The sequence below is a fragment of the Dipodomys ordii genome, unplaced genomic scaffold (genome assembly GCF_000151885.1).
Source record: "Dipodomys ordii isolate 6190 unplaced genomic scaffold, Dord_2.0 Scaffold20, whole genome shotgun sequence".
NCBI lineage: Eukaryota > Metazoa > Chordata > Mammalia > Rodentia > Heteromyidae > Dipodomys > Dipodomys ordii.
The window spans coordinates 11266492-11281192 of NW_012267236.1; positions in this window are offsets into that span (position 1 = coordinate 11266492).

A 14701-nucleotide genomic window follows, 5' to 3' on the forward strand; every position below is an offset into this window, starting at 1 on the left:
TTCCTCAAAAGACTCCACATAGAGCTCCCCTATGACCCAGCAATCCCACTTTTGGGCATTTACCCAAATGATCACAAACAAGACCATATTAAAGCTACCAGCACAACTATGTTTATTGCAGCATTATTTATCATAGCTAAGATATGGAACCAACCCAGATGCCCCTCAGTAGATGAATGGATCAAAAAAAATGTGGTATATATATACAATGGCCACATTGAGCCACAGCACCACTTCCGGCTTTTTTCTTTTTTCTTATGTGGTGCTGAGGAATCGAACCCAGAGCCTTGAGCATGCAAGGCAAGTGCTCTACCACTGAGCCACCTTCCCAGCCCTCCTTGCTAAATTTTAAAAGGAAAAATCAAAGTGATGCATGCAAGAGAAGTGTGTGTGTGTGTGTGTGTATGTGTGTGTGTGTGTGTGTGTGTGTGTGTGTGTGTGTGTGTGTGGCAGGGGGTGGTGGGGAGGGAGTTTGAAAGTAAAGTCAGTTCTTACAGACAATCCAAAATGTGAATGTTCCTAATAGCTAGACCTCAAAGTACCTGAAGCAGGACTTCATCACTGAGTAGGATGGAGGAATGGCACCCAGATGTACCCTCAACCTTGAACAAAAGGAGAAAAATATATACGCTGCAATTTTCAGTCACTGGACAATAACCAATGCAGAACACTGACCATAAGTGAAGATGGTCAGTGGGAAGAACCTTGTAATTGCCACATCCACTGTCTAAAGAGCGTTTGTAGGCCATAGCACAGGAATAGGAGAGTTGTATAGATGTTGGAATTATACCTGAGTTGAGGTGCTAGAACTCAGACCACAGAGAGGCCAAGACAACTGTGATATTCAGAGTAGAATCCTAGGAAGTTTAGAATAGCATAGAAAGGCGAGAGATAAATGGAAAGAGAGCTACAGAGATTTGTAGAGGACTTAGCTCAACCTAACAATGATCAGCATATGCTTGTGAGGAAATGTCCAGTGGCCTGGAAAGGAAGCACTGGAAGGAAGTTGGATCAGAACAACCCTTGATCACATGGTATTAAGAATAGTCTGACGAGTGAAAAAGCATTGCAGTTCATGGGCATCAGGTAAAGTGTTCAGCTTGTAAAGTATCCAGTTATTGCCTCTGTGGTAAGCCAGAATTATCCCTTGGTTAAAGCTACCTTGTCCTGTCTGAAAGAATCTTAAAAGGAAACCTTGAAAGGATCAAGCTGTTTCTAAGCAATTTAACTGGGCCCTAGGAAAACGCTCAACAATACACAAAGAAATAAAAAAAGAAGTTTGAAAATAAAATAAACTTCACATTGCATCAACCCAATACAAAAAATTATCAGGTATGGAACGAATTAGGGAAATATGACCATAAATGAGGGACTCAATCAATCAATCAATCAATCAACCTGAATAGACTTAGAAGTGACACAGATGATGGAATGAACAGCCAAGGATATTTATTAGAAATTTGAATGAGGATGGCAAAAAAACCTCTCACTGAAAGATGCTGAATAATGGAGGAAGTGGGGATGGGGAAAGCAAGAGGAAGCATGAGGGTCAATTTGATTAAAGTACACTGTATGCATGTGTGAAATGCCGTGGTGAACAATTAGCATGCACTTAAGAAAAAGTGACCAGTTCAAATAGTGTCATTCCTTAGAAAGGTAAAATCAAAGCTCAGCAAAACAAGCAGCAGGAAATGAGTGCTTGTAAGGGATGGGAGGGTCCAAAGGGAAGAGGGGTAGACAAATGAAGAAGAGAACAAATGGAGAATGCAGTCAAGAATGCAATGTATATAGTACAAAATTAAGAAAATCATGTCCCTCCCCCACGGTATAACCCCTGTTTTCACTATATTTGATGTTGGTATAATTTGTGGAGGGGAAGGGAAAAAACAAATTGTTTAAATAGGGATATAGGTGGACCCATTTCAACAATGAGATGTACAAGACGTTATGTCGAAAAACAAACTTTACAACTTTGGCCGGAGGGGATGGGTTGGGGAAGGAGGGAGGGGAGGGCGGGTGAGGAGTGGCAGATGGGAAGGGATGGGAAGGGAAAACAAAGGAGAAGGCAACAATGCTTGTTAAGAAATGTACTCATTATCTTGCCCATGTAATTGTAACCCTTCTGTACAGTATGTTCACAATAAAAAATATTAAGAAAACTAAGGGAGGAGGTGAGAATGTTGAAAAGGGCGAAACTGATCAAGATGCATTGTATTCATGAACTGCTTTGTTAAATGGAAACCCCTTTGTACAACTCCTTAAAGATAATAGAAAATAAGCACCAAACCAAACCCAAACCAAAATGATTCATTGAAAGAATTCCCTTGGAAACTAAAAAAATAAAATAAAATAAATGAAGCAGGATTGTTATCTGTCTTCAGTTGTCAGCAGGCATTTTAATAAATCAAGGAGCAAATATTGAAAAAATATGACCAAACTATAAAACAGATCCTGTCCAGGATGTAAATACTAGGAGGAGAAGAGATGGAGAACAGAGTGAGGGAGTGTGGACAGTTATTGTACTCTTTACATGTGTGAAGCTGGAATGATAAAGTTTGTTGAAATTTTTTTGAGAAGTGGGAGCGAAGGAAGAAGAGGAATGACCAAGGAGGTTACTTTGATCAAGATACATAGGAGGTAGGACAGGGAGGGAAAGTAGGAGAAAAATGAGGGAAGGGGTAACAAGGTTGACAAGAAACTTTATTACCTTACTTATATAACTGTAATCCCTCTGTACATTACCTTGACAATAAAAAACAATTAAAATAAAATATAGTTCTCCATAAAAAATGATATGCATATATGGACATCTCACAATGAAACCTTGTACAATTGATATTAATACAAATGTGGGGGGATAAAAGAAATTCACTTCCTGGGCTGAAACATAATTCAGTGGTAGAGGGCTTGTCTAGTATATACAAGGTGGTTCTAGGGTTGATCCCCAGCATTAGCACCCAGATAAACAAACAAACAAACAAGCCAGGCACCAGTGGCTCATGCATGTAATTCTAGCTACACAGGAGACTGAGATCTGAGGATCAGGGTTAGAAACCAGCTGTGACAGGAAAGTCCATGAGACTCTTATATTGATTAACCACCAAAAAGCCAGAAGTAGAGCTGTGGCTCAAGTGGTAGAGTGTTAGCCTTGAGCAAAAAAGCTCAGAAACTATGCCTAGGCCCTAATATCAAGCCCTAGAACTGATGCACGTGTGTGTGCATGTGTGCATACACACAGATATATATAAAAATTAAAAGAAAGAAAAGGTATAAAATGTATTTTCTATGTTCAAGAAGATAGAGTAAATGCAACTATTATTTTCAATGTACATTATGTAAAATTGAACTATATAACTTGAGGGTAGGGGTGGGGAGGGGAATAAGGGGATGGAAGGTGTGATAATGATCAAAATGCATTGTACTCATAACCTGAGTTATGGAATTGTAGCCTCTTCATTCAACTTTTTAATAATAATATTTTTAAATTTCTTAAATTGTTATAAAGATGATATACAGAGAGGTTACAATTATATAAGTTAGGTAATGAATACATTTCTTTTTGGACAATGTCACCCCTTCCCTCACTCGTTCCCAGTTTTTCCCTATAATAATTTTTTTAAAGAAGATAGAACAAAGTCCTTGTTAACTATAGGCCAAATTCTGCCTTGAGGCTTTTTTGTTTTGTATTTTGGTATGATCTAAGTACTAAGAATGGTTTTCTTTTTTCTTCTGTTTTTTGAACAGAAAGAAAAGTGTGCCTGAAAATATGTATGACTCACTAAGTCTAATATGATTACTATCTTTATTAAAAAGGAAGTTTTCTGGTTTCTGAAGTTATGGAGGGATGGGGGTATGGGGAGATCCAAGTTGAACTAGCAGAGAAATAGAATAAATTGAGTCTGAACAGATAATTGTTGGAGTTAGCAGCAGTTAGATAGGATATTGCAGAAGAAAGATTTTGAAGACTAAGCAATAGAAAGATAAAGACTATACAGAAAGAGAGCACCAGTTCTGTGAAGTATGGACAGCTTGAAGGAGCCTGTCATGCCTATGACATGCCCTTAAAGGAACTTCAGAATACATTTGAGGACACATGGATAAAACGTCTAAATTTCATAAAAAGATTAGGCCCATATTTTCAAGAGTCTCCACAAACCATAAACACAGAGAGGACACAATTTATAAGGTGAATAAAAATGGAAGTAGATGGTCAATGTACTCAAGAGCCAGCAATAATAAATAATATCATGGTGTGTGTGTGTGTGTGTGTGTGTGAGAGAGAGAGAGAGAGAGAGAGAGAGAGAGAGAGAGAGAGAGATAGTAAGGATCAAATCCAGAAAAATCTTGCCTCACACTTGTTTGGCTGGTGCTCTACCACTTGTGCCACACTTCTAGCCAAGCTTTTTGTTTAGTCTGAATTTGGCATTTCAATTAGACTTTTCTATCGTAGCTGGCTTTGAACCATTATCATCTGGGACTCAGCCTCTTAAATAGGATTACAGGTATGAGTCATCTGCTTCTGGCAAATTATCTTCATAGTAAAAGACAAAAGGCACATTATGTACAGAGAATGAAAATTAGACTGATAACAGCCTTCTCGGTAGAAATAATGCAATCCAAAAGACAGTAGATCAGCACTAAAAGGGAGAAGAAAGGCAACTTAGAATGATATACCCAGCAATAATTTATTTCCAAAATGAAGTCCAAATACTTTTACAGGCATATAAAAGCTTAAAGACGTTATCAGCAGCAGGCCTTCCTGTACCACAGGACGTGTTGAAGGAAGTCCTCCGGGCAGAAGGAACATAATGAAAATCTGAACCTACAAAAAGGAATGAAGAGCATAGGAAATGAAAACTGTGTGTACAAGATGAAAAACCATTTTCTTATTTTAAAAAAATCTCCTTAAAAGGTATTTGATTTTTTAAAGTAAAAGTAATAAAATGTTATTTGGGAGCTTATGAGAAATAACAATAGCACAAAGCCCAGGAGGGGAGGGGAAATGTTCTTGTATTATGTATGAAGTGGTAATATATTACTTGAAGTGACAATATATTATTTGAGGGTTGTAATGAATTAAAGATATATACTATTAAATTGGATGCAACCAGTAAAACAGAAAAGAGAGCCACAGCCAACTACTACAATGAGATGTAAAGCTATAACTATGAGATATTAAATGGAATCATAAAATGCTTTCAATATAAAATTCACAAATACATTAAGAACAAGAGGGTGAAATAAAAGTTATTTTATGCTAACAATAATCAAAAGAAATTGGGAGTGGCTATTTTGCATAATATAAAGTTAGAACAATCTAAGATTATCATCAAGGATAAATGGGATTGTTAATGAAAAAGAGGTAATTGTATCAGCAGGAAATAACAATAAAAATATTTATGTAACTAAAAGAAAAAGAACTTTATATGAAAAAATTGATAGAATCTAAAGAAGTAAATAAGTATGTTATTATAATTTTATATTTTCTACCCCCTTTGAGTGATAGAACATAAAATCAAGAATAATGATATAAAGGAGTTGAATAATGCTATCAATTGCCTGTCTAATTGACATTTATAGAACAGTCTGATCAACAGGAACAGAACATCAAAAAGAATTATATTCATTACTCATTATCTGATTTATGTAACTGTAACCCTTCTATATATCAACACTACAATAACAATAAAAAATTTACCCAGCACAAAATTAAAAAAAAAACAGGAACAAAACAGATACTCATTTCATTTGCACTTGGAACATTTACTAAGAAAAACTCTAATATAAACCACTAAATACATAAATTTATATTTTGGGACATGAAACAAGTCTTAATAAACTTAAAAGAATTCAAATGGTGCCAAACATGTTCTGTGACCAGAATGAACTTAAATTAGAACACAAGCAAGACAAGTAGAAAATCTCCAAATATGTAGAAAATGCATAACATATTTAAAAGTATTCCTTCATTTAACTGAAGAAATTAATTAAAACATTTTGGATTGAATTAAAGTAAAAGATTTCACATATTTCAAATTTTGGAATGTATCTAAAATGAAACTTAGAGAGAAATATATAGTGCTAAGTGCCTACATTAGAAAACAACCAATATCTTATATCAATAATTTAAAGAACAAGTCTAATCAGCTGCATGTTTTCTATAAATCAAGTTTTACTGGAACACAGCCATGTTCATCCATTTATTCCCTGTTAATGGCTGCTGTAACCATAGAATTGATTAGATGTATGTATCTCAAAGCCAATAATTCTTCATGAAAAAGATTGTTGATCCCTGACCTTAGCTTCTACCTTAGATTCTCCACAATGAAATCTAATGAAATCTAAAATCTAAAGTCTGTAGATATATGGCTATATGAAGACAAGGGCAGGAATCAAGAAAATAGAAAAAACAAGAGCAATAGATAATCAATGTACATAAACTGTGGAATTTTAGCATCAATAAAATTGATAATCCCCAAGTTATATAAAACAGTTATGAAGTTGAAAAAGTAAAACTTGTCAGTATCCAAAAATGAGAAGGGAGACATGACTAAAACTACAATAAACATCAAAATATAGCACAGGAATATTATGAACAGTCTTCTACTCTTAAGTTATACAATTTGATAGACATGTATAGTTTTACTATTGTATAGACTTCTAAGAATACTTGAACTTTTAAAGTTTATTCCAGAAGAAATAGATAATCTAAAAAGTTATATCCACTAAAAAAATTAAATATATAGACAAAGGACATTTCCACAAGTAAAATGACACCAGTTCTATACAGTCCTTTCAGGAAGTTGTATGGGAGGAACATTTCCTAATTCATTAAATAAGACCAACTTTGCTGTGCTGTGGTAGCAAAATGAGAAATAGTTATATGGAAAAAGATTGACATTATATTGAATGGAATGAGCCAGGCCCAGAGAGCAAAGGTTGCATGTTTCCCTCATATGTGGAAACTAGAATTAGCCTATAAACCTATAAGTAAACATGTTGGGATAAGCAAGTGGTTGCAAATGTATTAACTGAATTATAGTATGTTCAAGGGAGAACTCAAAATAGTGAAACTCATTAGAAAGCCAAAGTCAAAGCCCAATAAAATAAGCATTAGGACACAGGAACTTTCAAGAGGTGGAATGGAGCCAAGGGAAGAGGAGTAGATGAATGAAGAGAACTAGGGGCAGGGGAGGGCTGCGTGAGAATGTTGATCAACATGCACTGAATTCATAAACTGCTTGTTAAAGGACAACTCCTTTGTACAACTACTTAAAGATACTAACAACCAATAACAATTAAAAAAATTGACAGACCAATATCCCTCATCAAAATGGATGAAAAATTCTGAATTTTATTTAAGTGGAGTTAACAATTCAAAAGAGAATAATATGACCAATTAGAGTTGAACTAAAAAAAATCAAGGTTGAGTCAATCTTTACAGAGGGTCAATGTAATTAAAGATATTACTATAATAAAAAGAAATCCCTATGGTCATCTCAGTTCATATATCAAAACATGAAATCTAATAAAATACAATGCATGAAAATCAATAGCAAGTTTATTTAATCCTGAAAGAATTAATGATTTTCACCTAAGGTTGGAACTATACATGTTTTCCCATGTTCCATTCAGCATTCTATTTGAGGAGGTAGTAAATGCGTTAGGACAGGCAGGAAAAAGAAATAAAAGCATCCAAATACATAGTAAAACATAGTAAATTATATTGGAAACTTAGTAAAAAATTTCTGTCAAGATGCATTGTATTCTTAAACTGCTTTGTTAAATGGTAACTCCATTGTACAACTACTTAAGGATAATAAAGTATTAAAAATTTTTGTGAATTTACATAAAGACTTTTTTTTTGGGGTCCAGTTGTGGGGCCTGAACTCTGGGCCTGGGCGCTGTCCCTCAGCTCTTCAGCTCAAGGCTAGTGCTCTACCACTTGAGCCACAGCGCCACTTCTGGCTTTTTTCTTTTTGCTTATGTGGTGTTGGGGAATCGAACCCAGGGCCTCGTGCATGCAAGGCAAGCGCTCTACCACTGAGCCACCTTCTCAGCCCCAAGACTTTAAGACTTAATAAGCAAACTTGACAAAATTATAGGATACAAAATCAATATAACTACTTGTCTATTCTATAAATGCAATGTGTATTAATTTTAGTATAATATGCAGCCAAAGTGAGCACCTACTTATATCTATAAATAATCACAAAATGAGCTTAAATTTTTTTATTATTTTAAGTAGTTGTACAAAGGAGTTGACATTCAACAATACAGTGCCTCTTGATCAATGTTACCCCTTTCAACTTTCTTCACCCACCCTTCCCAACCCACTCTTCCTCACCTTTCTTAAGTTTTTAGGATATGTACTGATGTTTTTTTTTTTGCCATTTAACAAAGCAGTTTATGTATACAGTGCATCTTGATTTGTGTTATCCTTTCGACATTCTAACTTCAATTTGATCCATCCCTTTCCTTAGTTTTTAAATTTTGTAGTCTATAAAATGAACTCTTGACTGCATTCTCTCTCTTTCCCCCTTTCATTAATCTTCCCTTCTCCCCTGACCCCAACCCTCCTGGTGTTTATTTGTAGGGCTTTGACTTAGTCTTTCTAAAAATGTATGCTATTTGGGTTCTCCATAGAGTCCATTATACTTCAGTCAATTCATTTGTATGCATGGGTACACCATTCTATATATTTGCTTATAGAATTATAGGCACATTCTATCTACTACAAATGAGGAATACCATGTGACCTTTCTTTCTCTGCATCTGGATTACTTCAATGTAATTTTTGTCAAGTCTTCCCATTTCCTTATAAATGGTACCATATCAGTCTTTCTGATGGGTGAGTCAAATTCCATTGTATATGCATAACACATTTTCTTCATCCAGTCATCCATTGAGGGGCTTCTGGGATGATTCTATATCTTTGCTATGGTGAATAGTGCTGCAATGAACATAGTTGTGCTGGTGGTTTTACTATAGCCTTGTTTGTGTTCGATCAGATAAATGTCTGCGAGTGGGATTGCTGAGTCATAGGGTAGTTAGTTCTATGTTTCATTTTTTGAGGAATCTCCATACTACTTTCCACAGAGGTTGAACAAGCTTACATTCCCACCAACACTGTATTAGGGTTCCCTTTTGGCCACATCCTCACCAGCATTTATTGTTTGTTTTCTTGCCAATGGCCATTCTAACTGGGCAAGGGATAATCTCAGTGTTGTTCTGATTTGCATTTCCTTTATGGCCAGATATGCTGAGCATTTCTTCATGTGTCTATTTGCCATCTTCACTTTTTCTGAAAAGTCTCTCTTTAAGTCATTAGTCTATTTATTCATTGGGTTGCTGTTGCTTTGAGGGAGGGTTTACTTTTTTGAGCTCTAAGTATATTCTGGATATTAGGTCCTTTTGATGTATGACTGGTAAACATCTTCTCCCTTCTCTACATACCAAAAATGAGATGATTGAGACTAAAATCAGGAAAGTAATTCCATTTCCAAAAGCCTGAAAGACAAAAAACCTTGGAATTAACTAAAGATGTGAAGGATTTCTATAGTAGAAGCTTAAAAAAATTGAGAAAGGAAATGGAAGAATTAAGGAAATGGAAAGACATTCCATGCTTCTGGATTGGAAAAATTAACATAATCAAAATTGGTCAAAGTAAGCTGGGTGGCAGTAGGTCACGCCTATAATCCTAGCTACTCAGTAGGCTGAGATCTTAGGATCACAGTTCAAAGCCAGCCTGGGCAGGAAAGTCTGTGAGACTCTTATCTCCAGTGAATCATTCAGAAAACCGGAAATGGTGCTGTGGCTCAAGTGGTAGAGTGCTTACCTTGAGCTGAAGAGCTGAGGGGCAGTGCCTAGGCCCAGAGTTCTAGCCCCACAAATGACCAAAAAGAAACCCAAACACCAAAAAAAAAAAACCCAAAAATTTATAAATTCAAGACAATACCCATCAAAATCCCAACAACATTCAAAAGTGAGGTAGAGAAGGCTATCTAGAAGGTCATATGGAATAACCAAAGACCTCAAATAGCAAAAGCAATCCTTAGTAGGCTGGGTAGTGTTGGATGAATAACAATACCAAACTTCAAACACTTACTACAAAGCTATAGTAATGATAACAGCTTGATACTGACACAAAATAGGCCTGAGGACTAATGTTAGAAAACCCAGAAATGAACCAACAGACCTGTACCCACTTAATATTTGATCCGGGAGCTGAAAACATAGGTTGAAAGAAAGGCAGCCTCTTTCTGGCAAAACTGGATATCCACATACAGAATACTGAAACTATATCCTTATATGTCATCTTGTACAAGCATCAATTCAAAATGGATAAAAGATATGAATGTACGATCATAAACCATGAAACTATTACAGGAAGGGTAGGGGAAACACGAAGTCTCCTGGGCACAGGTGAAAACTTTCTAAGTAAAGATCTAGAAACACAACAAAGAAAAACAAAGGCTAGAGCTAACATGCTAAATAGAAAGTCCATAAAACATGTGTCTTAAAAGGAGTTTTGTGAAGAATATGCAAAAACTTCTCCTAATTGATTATAAAAATGTTTCAATTAAAAATCAGGCGAAAAGATCTGTACCATCTCTTCACCCTGGAGGATACATAGCTGGCTGACAAGTACACAAAAATCTGCTTTCACATTATCAGTCATTTCACCCCATTAGTCAAAAGCAATTACAACCACACTGACATAACACAACACACCCACTACACTGGCTAAAAATAAAGATACTGCTAATAGTTGGCAAGGACAAGGAGCAACTGGAAGTCTCATAACTGTTGGTAAGAATTTGAAATGATATAACCATTTTGGAAAAAAATTGATAGTTAAATTTTTTGTGGTACTGGGAGTCAAACACAGGACTTCATGAGTTTTGCAGTTTTTAAATAAATGGAATCTATTCTAAGTTGCCTTGCTAACAATTTGTTCTTTTCACAGGCCCTAGTAACTGGGGCCCAACCATCTGATGTGCTTTGTTAGCAAAGATGTCTAAACATTGTCAAAATTTTAGGTTTTGAGTTTTGCGTTTTGTGTTGTGTATTCTACGACTACGTGGTTCTAAAATACTGGGCATATCTATGCTAAAATTCTCATCACATCTAATGAGTTTTGTCATTGCAGAATATTTGTTGGTCAGTTCTAGATAAGGAGCAGGTAAGCTCTACTTAATCTACTTGATCTCCTTGTTGCTTTAATTGGAAATAATAAGGGGCTTTTGTAGCAAAAATTGCAGTTCAAAGCCAGCCTGGGCTGAAAAATCCCTAAGACTCCATCTCCCCACTAACCTGCAAAGAGCCAGGCTGGAAGCCTGGCTCAAGACTCATCTCTAACCAGCCAAACTCTGCAAGTGGTACTATAACTCAAAGTGGTTCAGTGATGGCCTTGAGCAGAAGTGCTCAGGGACAATGCCCATGCCTTGAGTTCAATCCTCCTTGAATACCAACTGGGACAAGCCATCCCAGCAACGAGCACCTAGACTCAGCCAGTCTGGGGAACAAGGGAACATGGACAGGAGTAAGAAGAGATGATATCACATCAGCTACTTTGTGCCTGCCCTTTCAAAATTAACCCGAGACAGGAGGTCAGTAGAAGTAAGAAGCCTGCCCATCCAATGTCTATACCTGTCTACCTATTAATTGAACAAGAATTTATATTCTTGCCTTTGTCATCTGACTTCTCTACCTAGTTGCCAGATGTCAGAAGTAGCTAGGGACATTTCTACCAACATTTTCAGCCCCAAGTCCTTCCTCTTGCCATTTATTTGCTCTCTAGTATTTTTTTCCAGCCCCTCAATGCTCATGAGACTTCTCCAGACTTCATCTAAGGACTCTATTTTTTAATTAAAACAAAACAAAACAAAGAAATAAATGGAAATCTGCTATGCCACCTAGCCCAATGTTCCAATTCTTACCAAAGAGAAAGAAAAATACACACCCACCTGAAGACTGTGGGAATGTGTCTACAGCTAACTTATTTACTATAGGTTACTTCTGGGAACAATCCATATGCCTGCCAACAGGTGAATAAGTACTATATCTTGGTAACAGAATCCAGCTTAGAAAATAAAAGGAAATGCTAGTTGTTGATTAATGGAACAACATGAACAAATGTCAAAATAGTCTTCCCGAGTGGATGATCCTAGAGAAAATATGCACATCCTATGCGATTCCATGAATGAGACTGATTCCAGAATTAAAATTCATACATAGATGTGATATATAAAAATATATACATAATACAGTTATATATACATATAGATGTATATATTATACAAACTTACATATATATATATATATATATCAGTGCATAACTGGAGATGGGGTAAGAATAAGGCAAGTCTGGGACAAGGAGCATGATAAAGATTTTGAGATGACAGATACGATATTTACCTTGATCTTGGTAATTATTTCCATGTATGGGAATGTATCAAAAGTTATCAAATCACATAGGCTAACTATGTCTTGCTTAGGGCATATCAATTATACCATGAGAAAGTTGTAAACAAAGCAAATTACTACAAGTAAACTGAGGACAAAAATCTGTGAACCAAAGCTGAGAAAATGAACAAGAGGCAAATCAGTAGCTGTCCATTGAAATACTATTTTTAAGCATTTTTAGCTTAGTTATAGATGGAATTTACAAACAAAAGTCAGAATGCTTGAGCAACAACTTCATCCAAATTGACCTTATTGTCAGTCATAGCAAAATCCTTCAATATTTGTTGAGAGAAAAAGGGATATTCGCTAGATTGGATAATATTGTGGAACATAAAGCAATATCAAAGATTTAAATTTAGATACATGGAAAATCCCCTAAGTTTTAGAAATGAAAATATTCTTTTAAGAAACTGAGGTATCAAAGAAATAATGAGAGAAATAAGAAAATATTTTAAACAAAATGGCCATGAAAAATAAAGTAACAAAAAGTGTGGGATGTAGTGCAAGTTTTTCCTTAAGGAAAATTTGTACCATTAAATGTTTGTGTTGGAAATAGGCAAGTGTTTAAAATTAATGATATAAGCTTCTACTTGAAGAAACTAGACAACAAACTCAAATTTATCTCAAAATAAGATGAAAGACTACAGAAGACATAAATGTAGAAACTGACAAAATAGGATGGGAAGGGGAAACAAAGGAGGAGGCTACAATGCTTGATAAGAAATGTACTCATTATCTTGTCCATGTAATTGTAACCCCTCTGTTCAGTATTTTCACAATAAAAATAAATAAAAATTAAAAAAAGAAACTGACAAAATAGAAAACAAGTTGTGAAGACAACTCCAAGAGCCAAGACTATTGAGGACAAGGTAAAAAATGAAAATTATACACCAATATCTCTAAATGTAAGGATTTGTATCCACAAAAATCACCAGGAACTTCGCCATGCAACAAATTCAGCAATATAAAAAGGGACCAGTTGTGATTTATCCCAAGAATATATTGTTAGTTTAATATTAGACAATGGACCAATATTGGCCATCACATCCTCAGGTAAGAAGATGATCTCAAACTCTTATTTCATGATTAAAAAAAAACTGTTGATTAGCTAGAAGTTGAAGGAAACTTTATAGCTAATAGAAGTAATCTGTGAAAACTCTACCACAAGTATCATGCATTAAACAGTGAACATCAGTGAGACTTCAGATAGTTGATATCTTCCAGGGAACAAGGCAAGGGCATCCACCCTCATTAGTTCTCATCTTCCCCATTGCATCAGCTCTAGTCAGTACAATGAGGTCTGAATAAAATAGAGAAGTTTGGGAAGGAAGAAATAAAACTTACTATGTCTTCATGATGTGGTAATGCATGTAGGAAATTCTGAGAAATCCACAGAGAAAGGAAATGACAGCAAATACATAATTCAGCAATTCTAGAAGATGAAAGTTCAAGGCACAATTTACTTTTACTTTGTTTTTTTTTTTTTGGTTGGTAGTGGGGCTTGAACTCTGGGCCTGGGCGCTATCCCTTAGCTCTTCAGCTCAAGGTCAATGGTCTACCACTTGAGCCACAGCACCACTTCTGGTTTTCTGAGTGCTTTATTAGAGATGAGAGTCTCACGGAGTTTCCTGTCTGGGCTGGCTTTGAACCGAGATCCTCAGATCTCAGCCTCGAGTAGCTAGGATTATGGGTGTGAGCCACTGGCGCCTGGCTAGTTTTACTTCTGTGTGCTAGCTACAAATGATGAAAATGAATTGGAACACAAATATTATTTTATAAAAAGTTCTAGAGTAACAATGGAAAGGAGAGCAGGGCCACCTCTGGAGTCTGGAGAGAAGATTGAAAGAGAGGGAAGTTTCTGGGTGTGAGGAAATGTTCTACATTTTCTCCTTAGTGGTAGTGACTACATTTTTCGCAATTAATTATACAATAAATTTAACATCTATATGGTTTATTATGTATAAATTATACCTCAAATAAAATAGCATGAGAAAGTAAAATTCCATCTCCCTGTGTCTAGGACATCAAAAATAACTATCCATGCATCTACCCAGACATTTTCTTTATAGCCATTTTCCAAATTTGTGTTTATCTATCTGTCTATCTATCTATCTGTCATCTATCTGTCTGTCTGTCTATGCTTAGTGTCTGCCAGTTTAATTAGTGTTTTTAGAGAAAAAGAATCAATAGGACCACACTTGTATATGTGTAAATATTGTGTGCATTGATATTT